The sequence below is a fragment of the Sarcophilus harrisii genome, chromosome X (genome assembly GCF_902635505.1).
Source record: "Sarcophilus harrisii chromosome X, mSarHar1.11, whole genome shotgun sequence".
Classification (NCBI taxonomy): Eukaryota; Metazoa; Chordata; class Mammalia; order Dasyuromorphia; family Dasyuridae; genus Sarcophilus; species Sarcophilus harrisii.
In genome coordinates this window covers 50,802,531-50,815,879 of record NC_045432.1, presented here as the reverse complement: position 1 = coordinate 50,815,879, position 13,349 = coordinate 50,802,531, and the positions used below count along the sequence as shown (strand labels likewise).

At 42.5% G+C, this 13,349-nt stretch overlaps 1 long non-coding RNA gene across 2 annotated transcripts in view; it reads right to left on the bottom strand.

Moving 5' to 3' along the window:
• Window positions 1-12,635: 12,635 nt before the first annotated feature.
• LOC116420383 overlaps window positions 12,636-13,349 on the bottom strand; it is an 84,523-nt gene continuing 83,809 nt past the window's right edge. The window contains exon 10 of one of the 2 annotated variants that reach the window (XR_004230663.1): window positions 12,636-12,972. This is a non-coding gene — a long non-coding RNA (uncharacterized LOC116420383). The remainder of the gene's footprint in view (window positions 12,973-13,349) is intronic. The other variant, XR_004230664.1, reaches the window with a different exon arrangement.

Here is a 13,349-nt window from a genome sequence, read left to right as displayed (position 1 = left end):
TCTCAAAGCTGCTGGAGATAATCTGTTCTAATAACATGCCCCATACACAAATGGGGATCTTAGAGAATCAGTCAGATCAACCCTTCTTGACTGTGATGGAGGACTTAGATGACCTTGACAACAGAAACTGAGGCAAAAATGTATCTCCTAATTAAATCAAGTAGTTCAAACTCTTATTTTGGGCGAGGAAAGATAACCTGAGGAATCCTAAAGAGTAGAGCAACTATTTTTCCCAAAGTCAGAAAGAAGAAATCATCTTGGAACATCCACCAGGACCACCCATCGTGCCTCCTACCCCACAAGCCTTTGAAATCCTCTCCCCCCCACAATTTTTTTGAAGATTACTGGGTCCAACCCCATAGCCACTGGGTATTAGGTCATGATGTTCTCTTGGGGGAGCAACATCAGAGTGCCAAAATGGGAAGGCAATGTCTAATAGGCACAGAAGCTTCTATGTAGAAGTCAACTTGGTCCTATTCTCCCAAGATTTTTAAGTCACCTGGTACAACCAACTTCCCTCCTCACAAAAAGATATTTCAAGATAATCTGGGGCAATCACCCTCCCCCAGAAGCATTGAAATGGAAGAGGTCTTACAAAATCAACTAGTTGAAACTTTCTTTAATTTCCTCAATGGAACCTGTGGAGGCCCAGGAAGGGAAGGACTAGGCCTGAATCATAAGGGTCCCTTCCACTAAGCTATATTAGTACTCATGTCCCCAAGACTTTTACCTCACCTGGTACAAGTCCCTATGGCCTCAAGGATTCAGAAAATAACATGTTCACATCCCCCTCCCCACACACAGGGTTTCTTAGAGAATCAACCATTCTGAGCTATGGAGGAGCACTTAGATGAAGGGGAGGACAGTAAGTGAGGCATAAAATATGGTTCCTAAATAAATTACCTGGTGCACATCCTCATTTTCCAGGAGGAAAGACACCCTTAGGATGCCCAGAGAGGAGGGAGACTACTTTACCTAAACTCACAAATAAGTCATCTTGAGACATCCACCAGGACCCCCCACCGTGCCCTACCCTACAAGCCTTTGAAATCCTCTCCCCACACACACTTTTTTTGAAGATTACTGGGTCTAGCCCCCACAGCCACTATCTACTGGGTCATATCCTCTTAGGGAACTGTAATGCCAAAGTTCCCTTTTAATGGTATGACCAGTTCCTACAATTGTCCTATTTCGTAATTCTGCCTTAAGGTTATGACCGTCCCCTCTTAATGGTTGAGATAAGGGTTTTATAGACATTCCTTAATGACATTAGAATATCAGTAACCTCCTATCTCTATTAAGTTATCCCCACCTAGGTCCCTCTATTATGTCATTGTTCTTGTTATTCCATAAAAGGCTTGCTGCCCCAATACTCGGGGCTAGACTCTTTGAGATGATAGTCCCCTGGGATCAACATGGATCCCAGTATTTCTCTCCATTTAATAAACTATTGAATTGGTCTCTAATCTCTGTCTTGCTCAGTTTCTTTGGCATTACAGCACCAACATCAGAGTGCCAAAATCGGGGGGGGGGGCAGTAGATTTGTCCAATAGACACAGAAGCTCTATGTAGAAGACAACTTGGCCCTACTCTCCCAAGAAATTTAATCACCTGGTCCAACCAACCTCCCTCCTCCCAAAATGATATTTAAAGATAATCTGGGGCAACCCCCCCCCAAAGCACTAAAATATAAGAGTTCTTAGACAATGAACTACTTGAAACTTTCTTTAATCACTGGAATGGAACCTGTGGAGACCCAAGAAGGGAGGGACTAGGCCTGAATCCTAAGGGTCCCTTCCACTAAGTTTTGTTAGTACTCATGCCCCCAAGACTTTTACCTCACCTGGTCCAAGTCCCCATGGCCTCAAGGGTTCAGAAAATAACATGTTCACATCCCCCTCCCCCCACACAGGGCTTCTTAGAGAATCAACTATTCTGTGCTATGGAGGAGTACTTAGATGAAGGTGAGGACAGTAACTGAAACATAAAATAAATTACCTGGTGCACATCCTCATTTTCCAGGAGGAAAGACACCCTTAGGATGACCAGAGAAGAGGGAGATTACTTTTCCTAAACTCACAAAGAAGTCATCCTTGGACATCCACCAGGACCCCCCACCATGGCCTTCCCCAGAAGCCTTTGAAATCCTCTCCCCACACAATTTTTTTGAAGATTACTGGGTCCAACCCCCACAGCCACTATCTACGGGGTCATATCCTCTTGGGGACCAAATATGGAGTGCCAAAATTGGGGGGGGCAATAGACTTGTCCAATAGCTACAGAAGCTTTTATGTAGAAGCCAACTTGGTCCTACTCTCCCAAGACGTTTAATCAGCTGGTCCAAGCAAACTCCCTCCTTCCAAAAAGATATTTAAAGATAATCTGGGGCAATCAAATCCCCCCAAAGCACTGAAATCTAAGATTTCTTACACAATCATCTAGGTGAAACTTTCTTTAATTGCCTGAATGGAACTTGAGGAGGCCCAGAAACAGAGAGAGGAGGCCAGAATGACAAAGGCCTTTTCCTTGAGGCTACATTGGTACTAACCCCCCACCCAAGACTTTGCAATCAACTGGTCCAACTCCCCCATCATCTCAAAGTTGCTGGATATAATCTGCTCTAATCATATGCCCCATACACAAATGGGGATCTTAGAGAATCAGCCAGATCAACCCCTTCTTGACTGTGATGGAGGACTTAGATGACCTTGACAACAGAAACTGAGGCAAAAATGTATCTCCTAATTAAATCAAGTAGTTCAAACTCTTATTTTGGGTGAGGAAAGATAACCTGAGGAATCCTAGAGAGTAGGGCAACTATTTTTCCCAAAGTCAGAAAGAAGAAATCATCTTGGAACATCCACTAGGACCCCCCATTGTCCCTCCTACCCCACAAGCCTTTGAAATCCTTTCCCCCCAACAATTTTTTTGAAGATTACTGGGTCCAACCCCACAGCCACTGGGTATTAGGTCATATCCACTTGGGGGAGCAACATCAGAGTGCCAAAATGGGGGGGCAATAGACTTGTCCAATAGACACAGAAGCTTCTATGTAGAAGTCAACTTTGTCCTACTCTCCCAAGACCTTTAGTCACCTGGTTCAATCAAATACCCTACTCACAAAAAGATATTTAAAGATAATTAGGGGCAATTACCCTTTCCCAGAAGCACTAAAATGTAAGAGTTCTTAGACAATCAACTAGTTGAAACTTTCTTTAATCAATTGAATGGAACCAGTGGAGGCGCAAGAAGGGAGGGACTAGGCCTGAATCATAAGGGTCCCTTCCACTAAGCTATGTTGGTACTAAGCTAGATTGGTACTAACCCCTCTGGTCTCAAGGCTTCAGCAGATAATCTGCTCTATTACACTCCCATAGACAAGGGGGGATCTTAGAGAATCAACCACCCTTCTTCAGTGTGCTGGAGGACTTAGATGAGCTTGAGAACAGAAACTGAGGCAAAAAACTAGCTCCTAAATTAATCAACTAGCTCTGACTCTCATTTTGGGGGGACAAAAGATAACCTGAGTGAGCCCAGAGACTGGGGAAACTATTTTTCCAAAAGTCACAAAAAAGGAGTCATCTTCAAACATCCACAAGGACCCCCACCTTGCTCCCTCCCGACAAGCATTTGAAATGACTTACTGACAAACCCTTTTTTTTGGAGAATAGTGGGTCCAATCCCCACAGCCATTGTGTATTATGTCAAATTTTCTTGGGGGACGACATTCAGATTCCAGAATGGGGGGTAGAGATTTGCCCAATAGATATAGAGGTCTCTATAGAGAAGTCATCTTGGTCCAACTCTTTCAAAACTTTTAAATCACCTGGTCCAACCAACCTCCCTTCTCCCTAAAGGATATTTAAAGATAATCTGGGGCAATCACCCCCCCCAAAAGCACTGAAATGTAAGAGTTCTTAGACAATAAACTAATTGAAACTTTAATGGCCTGAATGGAACCTGTGGATGCCCAGGAAGGGAGGGACTAGGCCAGAATCACAAAGGCCTCTTCCTTGAGGCTGTCTTCATACCCACTTCTCCCAAGATTTTAAATCACCTGGTTCAGGTCCCCCCTGGCCTCAAGGTTTCAGAAAATAACATGTTCTAATACCTCCCCCCCAGGCGATTTTAGTGCATCAATCAATTCACCCTTTACTCACTATGGTGGAGGATGTACATGAACTTGAGAAGGTCCACAAAGGGAATGCCCACTAGCCAAAACCAAATCAAACCCATTACCTAGAAATCATCCTAGTAACCAGTTTCTCCCCCAGAATCCCTTTGAAAAAAATGTGGTCCCATACTCCCCATCAAATATTTTGAAAATAATACAGTAAGGCCTCTAGGTGGCGCAATGGATAGAGGACTAGTCCTGAAGTCAGGAGGTTGTGAGTTCAAATGTGACCTCTCACACTTAACACTTTCTGGCTGTGTGAACCTGGGCCAGTCACTTAACCCCAATTACATCAGCCAAAAAAAAAAAAAAAAAAAAAAAAAAAAAAAGGAAAGAATACAGTCCACTCCCACTCACCAGAAGCCCAATAAAACTGGGGCTCCTACAAAATTAACTAGTTCAAACACTCATTTGGGGAGTGAAAGATAAACTGAGGAAGTCCAGAAATCGAGATCATACAGGCGACCCTACCTAGAGGTCATACACTCCTCAGAAAACTTTTAAATCATCTGGTCCAACTCCTTCTCTTTTCACCAACCCCCTCCCCACACAAACAAGCTTTATAAAAATAATCTGGACCGACCTCAGTCAGCAAAAGCCCAAATAAACAGAGGCTCTTAGAGAATCAGCTAATTCAAAGCTTCTCAAGGAGGAGGGGGAGAACCTGAGTAGCCTCAACTTGCCTAAACTCACACAGAAGGCTCTACTTACACGTCATTTTGGTACAAAGCCCCCCCCCCAAGACTTTTGAGTCATCTAGCCCAGCTCCCACTGCCCCCCCCACTTTTTGAAGTTAATCTCATCCAATTCCACACCATCACCCTCCTCTCATTCTGAATGACAGGTCCAATTCTCCCCCCAGTTGCCCTGGTGACAGAGTTTCCAAGGGGATGGGAGCTAGCTGGCTGGGCTCACAAAGGAAACTTTTGAAAACTAGTCTGAACCCCTTCATTTGACAATGAAAATTCAAATGAGATGCATTTCTACAACCTCATAAAGCTGCCCTTAGAGTTCAGTTCTTCCAAACCCCACATTTCATACCAAAATTGAGGCAGGCTACAAAGAGAAATTAATTACTGGCAAAAGTAGCTCAGGTTAAGAAGGTACAGAAATGGGAGTCTTAAACTCTGCATTTAAGGTTTAAAACACTTCTCGCTAACTTTTACCAGTGGTAGAATAATACAGTGCCTCACTTATAATCCCCCATCACAATAGCAGTTCAGAAGGGCAGCTTTAGTAAGACCACTGCTTAGGTGGACAAAAGATGATCACCAAGTAGGATTTTAAAAGTTTTATAAAATTGGGATGGTATGAGGAAGGGTGGGTGGGTACTAATTAATAAATTTGATGCATCAAAAAAGTTTTTAATAGTTTAGATCAGATTTTTGACAAATACTCTTCTCAGCTATATTTCTATTCTTTTTTAATTAAAAAAATTTTAAGCTATTACACATTTTTTTCTCCTAAATAAATGGGGAGAAGTCCCATGGGTGCTAATCAGAGGGAGAGATCACCCTGGGGATGTGTTTGTGTGTGTATGTGTGTACGTTTTATATGGTAGCGAAGTGTACAAATAGAGTCTCTGAGTTCAAAGCTGGCCTTAGTTACTCACTAGCTGTGTAACCTTCAGCAACTCACTTAACCCTATTTGCCTCAGTTTGCTCATCTGCAAAATGCATTGCAGAAGGCAATAGCAAACTGCTCCAGTGTCTTTCCCAAGAAAACTCTAAGTGAGATCATTTGAAATCAAGAATTAGAGGCAACTGAACTACAACAACACGTGTATGTGCATGTCTGCATGTCTGTCTGGGTGGGATAGAAGCGAGTAGTGTTTATCAGATTTCCTCCCCTTTTTTACATATGTCTGTATTAGGCTTGAATACCCATGAATACCCCTTAAAGATTACTTAATGGAGTCATTTGTGTGTGTGTGTGTGTGTGTGTGTGTGTGTGTGTCTTTGCAGGATAGAAGTAAAGGAGTTTTTGCCACCTTTAGTTTTGGGTGTCCAAGTTTGGCTTGAATATCCACAAATGCCCCTTAAAGGTCACTTATCTGAACCCAGGGCTTCTGTGCATGTGTGTGTCTGTGTATTTTTGTGATAGAAGTGAGGGAGTGTTTATCAGCTTCTGTTCATGGTGTATAAGATGGGCTTGAACACCCACTGGTGACTTTTAGAAGTCACTTATTAGAACCCAGAGATGGGGGCAGAATTCACGAGATTCTGGCGGGAGGGAGTTTTTAAAAAATGCCCAGAGTGGAGTTAGCATGGTCTAGGAATGGCCCAGATGTTATGTCAAAGTCTGATTGCAATGTGTGCGTGTGTGTGTGTGTGTGTGTGTGTGTCTTTGTTCACATAGGGAAGAATTGGAGAATGTTTACCTTATATATCTTTTGATATTTAAGTAGAGCTAGAATGCACACATTTCCTTCTACGAAGTTACCAATCAGAACTGAAGGAATCTCAGGGGCAGAGGTCAAGTTATTCTGATGGAGAGGGAGTTGAGGAAGGTGGTCAGGGTGGAAACAGTATACTTTGGCAACTGACAAAGTATCACCGAGCAAGAGAAGTCTTTAAAAATTCACCCATCAGCTGGGAGGTAATATATGTGTGTAGGGAGTATTTGTCTACATATGTATGTGTATGTGTGGGGGGGATGTACGTGGGATATGTGTGTTCTTTTGATGTAGGGCCAATATGCCCTTGGCTCCTTTTTTTATTATTTTTTGTTTTTCATTAAGACTTGAAGAAAATACCCAAATTAATACATATGGGAAAAGGTCTTCTATTTCAGAAATAGATGAAAAGAAAGTTCTTAGAGCAGAAATGTTAATATTGTGGGGCTCTTTGGCAAGGTTACATGATCCTCTTAAAGCTAGGATTCTCAGAAGCTCTGAGTTAAAAAACTCCTTTGAAAACCACTTCTTCTTGCCCCTGTCTTCCCAATTTGGTCAGATTTAGAAACTTAATTCCCTTTGTAAATGGAGCAGCCTGTTAACAAGTATTATGTAGAATGTGCTTAAAGTTAAAATCAATGATCAAATATGTAATGAGAAAAGGTGCAGTTTTTTAAAGGAATCAATGGGAGTTTTAATCTTTAGGAATTATGGTGCTCCTGACACAGTCACACAGGTACTCAAAAACAGTTAGGTAATGTAAAACCCAAGTAAATTATTAATTCAGGTGAAGTGGAAATACTAAGCTATCCTTTAATATTTTGGTGGTAAAATGATGAATGTTCAATTATCCTCAAGTCACTACAAGCCAGACTTGGTTCAGGAGACATGGTCTAGTGCTTTGTAATATATTGAAATGCGTAGCGCTGTCACTTCACAGTGAGCAATAGCTCACTGAAAATGGGAAAAACAATGATCCCCTTGAGTGGGAAAAAGTACCCTTTGGAAATCGTGTCCAAATCTTGAGCTCTCCAGAGCTCCCTGCTATTATGAAAGCAATTAATTCCCTCTTCCTTTCCTAGAATATTATTAACTCGCTACCTGGGCAGAGGGATGGAGTCCACCCTCACTTGCCTGCCTTCCTTTTCTGTTTCCGTTATCTAGCCTTAACTCACGCATGTAGGTTTACTGGGCCCCAGAGGGAAGCAACAGTTGTTACTGAAGAAGTCAGTTCTGGAATTGTCATTCAGTATTAGAAACCACTATTTCAACCAAATCTATACATCCATCGATGGTAGTCAGTGAGCATTTATTTAAGTGCCTCTTGAATGTTCTAGGCACTGTACTAAGCCCTGGCGGGTGAAATGAAATGTCTTCATTTCAGCTGGACTAATTACATACAGCCAAATTGTATTGCTCTGTTTTGAAAATGGGTCTCCCTGCCTCACCTGGGCAGGCAGAGCAAAGGCTTCTCAAAGGCCCGATCCTACTTCTGATCGGCTTTGACTAGTGTCTTTTCCTGAAGTGGTTCACCCTTCCCCCTCCCTTGGACAACCAAGACCCTCCATATATGGGAGCTACCAGATAGTGTGGACAACTGAAATAGCTCAACCCCAGAAGCCCAGAATTCCCAAACAGCCCGAGCAGAGGTTACAGGTATGTCAGACTCAGTTCTCTAAATTTTTCAACCATAATTGATGTGGTATGACTCCTTCCCATTTCTGTCTTCCTCCCCTACTTGGCAGGGAGCCCACCTTTGTCTGCTCCCTTAAATTAGGACTCTCCCTATGTTCTGATTTCAAATGACTTAGAGCATGCACTTGACAGATCCTGTTGTTCAGATCATTTGGGACCAAGCTGATAACAGGCCCATCTCAATGCTATAGTTACAGGCATTCTCTGACCACCTGTACCTCTGTGTCCTGTGCTGCTGCTAAACAACATTGAATGGTCACTGGCAAGCATCTAATATTCCCACCCCATATGTCAAAGTTGATTCTCTTTATCACAGGAGACATCGGATTGAGTAGCTGGAAGGGAATTTCCACTTCATCAGATGGTAGATTTTGCTGAAGGAGACCCCAGGGGACATCTAGGCCATGTCTCACTAAGTCCCAGAGAAGTGAGGTGATTCCCCTCAATTTATACAAATTATTAAGCGGCAGAGTTAATTTTCCCCCAGATTTACACAGTGCAACCTGAAAATATGGGTTAAATGTGAAATTTGTTTAAAGTTAAAAATGTTCTCTTTTTCCTGCACAAGAACGCCTTCATTTCCAGAGGAGGCAGCTTGGGCCTCCAGAGCTCCAATGATTTGGCCAAGGACACAGAGATAAGTGGCAGAGTAGGAATTCAAGGCCAGATCTACTTTTAGAAGGGAGATGACATCATAACTCCACAGATGGAAAGAGATCTGAGGGGCCATTCAGCTCAACTCTCTAATTTTACAGAAAAAGAAACTAAGACCTGTGGAGACCAAATGACTTATTCAAGGCCACACAGGTAGCATTTACACCACAGTCCTCTGCCAGGGCTCTTTTCACTTCATCATATTATCCCACATTGCCTCAAATGTGGATTTATGATGAGAATGCAATTAAATTTGATTCAGATTCATTTTTGTCTCCATTGGATCCAAGTGCACTGAAAATACTATAGAATCCAAGCCAGTTATCATAGGCCATTTTCAACATTTTAGCTTAGGGGCCTAGAATTTAAACTTATACTGCCATCCCTTATCAAGAAGCAAAGCCCTTTCAGTAGTCACATTACACATCTGCATGTGTAAGTAGCACTTACACATCTGCAAAATGAAACCAGTAGGATTAAAAATGAAGCCAGGCCTCAAACACTTAACACTTCTGTCTGTGTGACTCTGGGCAAATCATTTAACCCCAATTACCTCAACAAAAAAAAGGGGGAGGGCAGCTAGGTGGCACAGTGGATAGAGCACCAGCCCTGAAGTCAGAAAGACCTGAGTTCAAATCTGGCCTCAGACACTTAACCCTTCCTAGCTGTGTGCCCAGAGACCCTGAGCAAGTCTCTTAAACCCAAGTAGAAAGGGGGGGGGGAGGAGAGACAGAGAGAGAGAGAGAGAAAGAAAGAGAGAGAGCGAAAGAGAGAGACAGACAGACAAAGAGAGAGAAAGAAAGAAAAGAAATTAAAAGACCCCACTGCATGATACCCAGGACACTCACCACTAGCTATCATATTGATTCTATCCCAAATAGCATTTGCTTCCTGTTATTCAGTTCCATTTGGGAACTAGCAGCATGCTCTGTGTTCTAGAGGACTTAGTGGCAATCCCACTCTATGGGCCCCAGTCACAGTCAACAATGCTTAGCCTACTTTTTGCACCAAACTAAAGAGTTAGTGGAGGGGCAACAGATTTAACTCAATAAACATTTTTTATATACCTTTGGTATTAAAGAGCACCCTGCTACTTAGGTTATATGACAAACTCTAATCCCTGCTCCCCCTGGAGAGTTTATAAATCAATCCAGGAGATAAAATCCAGAGAAAATGACAATCACACAAAATAATATGTGGCGATAGAAGACAGCTTCAAACAAAGTGCTATGTGAGCTCCGAGTGGAGAAGGATCTTTATTGACTGGTGGCTAAGGCAACACTTCATGCAGGGGGCATCACTTGAGATGGAGAGATTTCAACAGTGTAAGTGGAAGGGAGGCAGTGAAGGGGGGAGACGGGGGGCACCCCAGGCACAGGGCACAGTAGAAACAAACAGAGAGGCAGGCTCCATTTGCCTAAGATGTAGAGCATACAGAGTCAAGTTGTATGCTATGATGCCTTAAAAATAGGTAGCACCAGAATGGGGGGGGGGGAGGTGGCACTTAGGATACCAGGTTGGGGTTTACAAAGTGTAGTCAGGAGTCAGTAGGGAAGCCATCCATCTGACAGGAAGAATAATCCCTCAGAGCTGTGAAACTGGGATTGGAGGCAGGAGGGCGCACAAGGCAGGAGCTTCAAAGCTATTAAAATAGTCCTGCTGGCTAGTAATGAGGATCTGTACCATGGTGGTGGCAATGAGAAAGGAGAGGAGAGCAGACAAGAGCATGCACTTTGGATTCAGAGGCTCCCGAATTCAAGTACATGCACTACTTCTAACTAGCTAGGGGACTCTGGGCAGCCATTTATTTCCCTGCTTTGGGCCTGGGTTTCCTTTCCTATAAAATAAACTCATCAGAGACAATGATCTCCAAGATCTCCGACTCTGAATCCCACCCACAGAAATCACAGAGGTGACTGATCAGATAGGACAGGTGAAGGCTGGGACTGAAAGGGAAAGATGCAACCAAAATTCAATAGTGGAGGCTAAGTGAATGGTAGTACCACTGAGAATCCTTAGGAATTCGGAAGGCTCACATTTCCAGGTAAAGAGGATAAACTCAATTTGGGGAATATTAAGCTTAGAGTACCAGCAGGACATCTTGGTAAAGAAGATCTACAGACATTTGGAAATGTAGGTCAGAAGCCAGGGCCAGAGATTAAGGCTGGAGAAACAGATTTGGAAGTCAGCTGTAAAGAGGAGCTTGTTAAAGTCCTGGGAGTGAAGGAAACTGCCAAGGGTAGAATGTAAAGCCAAAAGAGAACTGAGGACTAAACCCCGAAAGACATTCAGTTTTAGAGGTTTTAAAGAATAAGAGGACTCACTGGAAAGAGACAAAAACTGCATTTCATGAGTCTCTCAGGAAATCTATACTTACAGAAAATGGTCTTGCTACTGCATTGGCTCTAGCCATTGGCTCAACATTGCTCAAAAGTTACCATTCTAACTCCTCAGGTCCACAGAGTTAGTTAGGCCTAAGGGGTTAAGGGCCATCTTCTATAGTTCATGAGCCCCCATTCTGGCTACCCCCCCCCCAGTGATTACTAGGCAATATCAATTAGTAAATCAGACTTAATTAGCTTTAAAAAAAAAAAACAGGCATTTACTAGGATAGCATAAGTAGTAAAGTGGAAAAAGTAGTTAGTAGGAACAATACCTTTAGAAGTCTGTGACACTCAAGCCATTCTCCAATTGAAAAATGGTCAAAGGATATGAACAGACAATTCTCAGATGAAGAAATTGAAACTATTTCTAGTCATATGAAAAGATGCTCCAAGTCATTATTAATCAGAGAAATGCAAATTAAGACAACTCTAAGATACCACTACACACCTGTCAGATTGGCTAAGATCACAGGAAAAAATAATGATGATTGTTGGAGGGGATGCGGGAAAACTGGGACATTGATGCATTGTTGGTGGAGTTGTGAACGAATCCAACCATTTTGGAGAGTAGTTTGGAACTATGCTCAAAAAGTTATCAAACTGTGCATACCCTTTGATCCAGCAGTGTTACTACTGGGATTATATCCCAAAGAGATTATAAAGAAGGGAAAGGGACCTGTATGTGCGAATGTTTGTGGCAGCCCTTTTTGTAGTGGCTAGAAACTGGAAACTGAATGGATGTCCATCAGTTGGAGAATGGCTGAATAAATTGTGGTATATGAAAATTATGGAATATTACTGTTCTGTAAGAAATGACCAACAGGATGATTTCAGAAAGGCCTGGAGAGACTTACACGAACTGATGCTGAGTGAAATGAGCAGGACCAGGAGATCATTATATACTTCAACAACAATACTAGATGATGACCAGTTCTGATGGACCGCGCCATCCTCAGCAACAAGATCAACCAAATCATTTCTAATGGAGCAGTAATGAACTGAACTAGCTATGCCCAGAAAAAGAACTCTGGGAGATGACTAAAAACCATTACATTGAATTCCCAATCCCTATATTTATGCACACCTGCATTTTTGATTTCCTTCACAAGCTAATTGTACAATATTTCAGAGTCTGATTCTTTTTCTACAGCAAAATAACGTTTTGGTCAGGTATACTTATTGTGTATCTAATTTATATTTTAATATATTTAACATCTACTGGTCATCCTGCCATCTAGGGGAGGGGGTGGGGGGGGTAAGAGGTGAAAAATTGGAACAAGAGGTTTGGCAATTGTTAATGCTGTAAAGTTACCCATGTATATATCCTGTAAATAAAAGGCTATTAAATAAAAAAAAAAAGAAGTCTGTGACACACTCTCACAAGCATATACAAAGCCCAGAGGAAAGTGGACTCAAGCTTAGAGACTACCTGTAGCAAATGGGTAACTCACAATTCCTGGAAGTCCTTTTGCTGCAATCCTCAAGATGTTCCTCTTAGACATGAGGGAGCTTCTGTTGGGCTCCTTGTACAGCATTGATTCTGCATCCATTCTGTCCTTGGCTCCTGCTGCAGACATTGCTATTAAGTTTTCCAGGGATACTGCTAGGATGTCAATGAGGAGACAGTAAGTCCAAAATCCTCCAAACTCTAAAGCTCGCAGGGTCCTTTTCTGACCAAGAGAAGATAAGGAGACTGAGGCTGAGACCCAAAGTTCTGCTCCTCCATGATGGCCATCCCCCCTACCCCCAATGGATTCCTTCTCAGGGACTGAGCTGGAACACTGTCTCCTGGCTCTCCACTCAATTAAAAATTGGTTACAATTAACAAGATGGTTTTATACAGACCCCAGGGGATGTGACCAAATCCCTCAGTCAATCTGAACAGGCTTAATGTTGCATCTAGGGAAATCTAGAATGAATGGATCAGGGGTGAGATAAACAGAGTGGGATGATTTGAACACTCTGATACATATAATATCCATAGCCTATAAACTTAGCCCCAGTCCAACAACACACTAAGGAAGAGAAAAGCAAAAATTAATTTCTA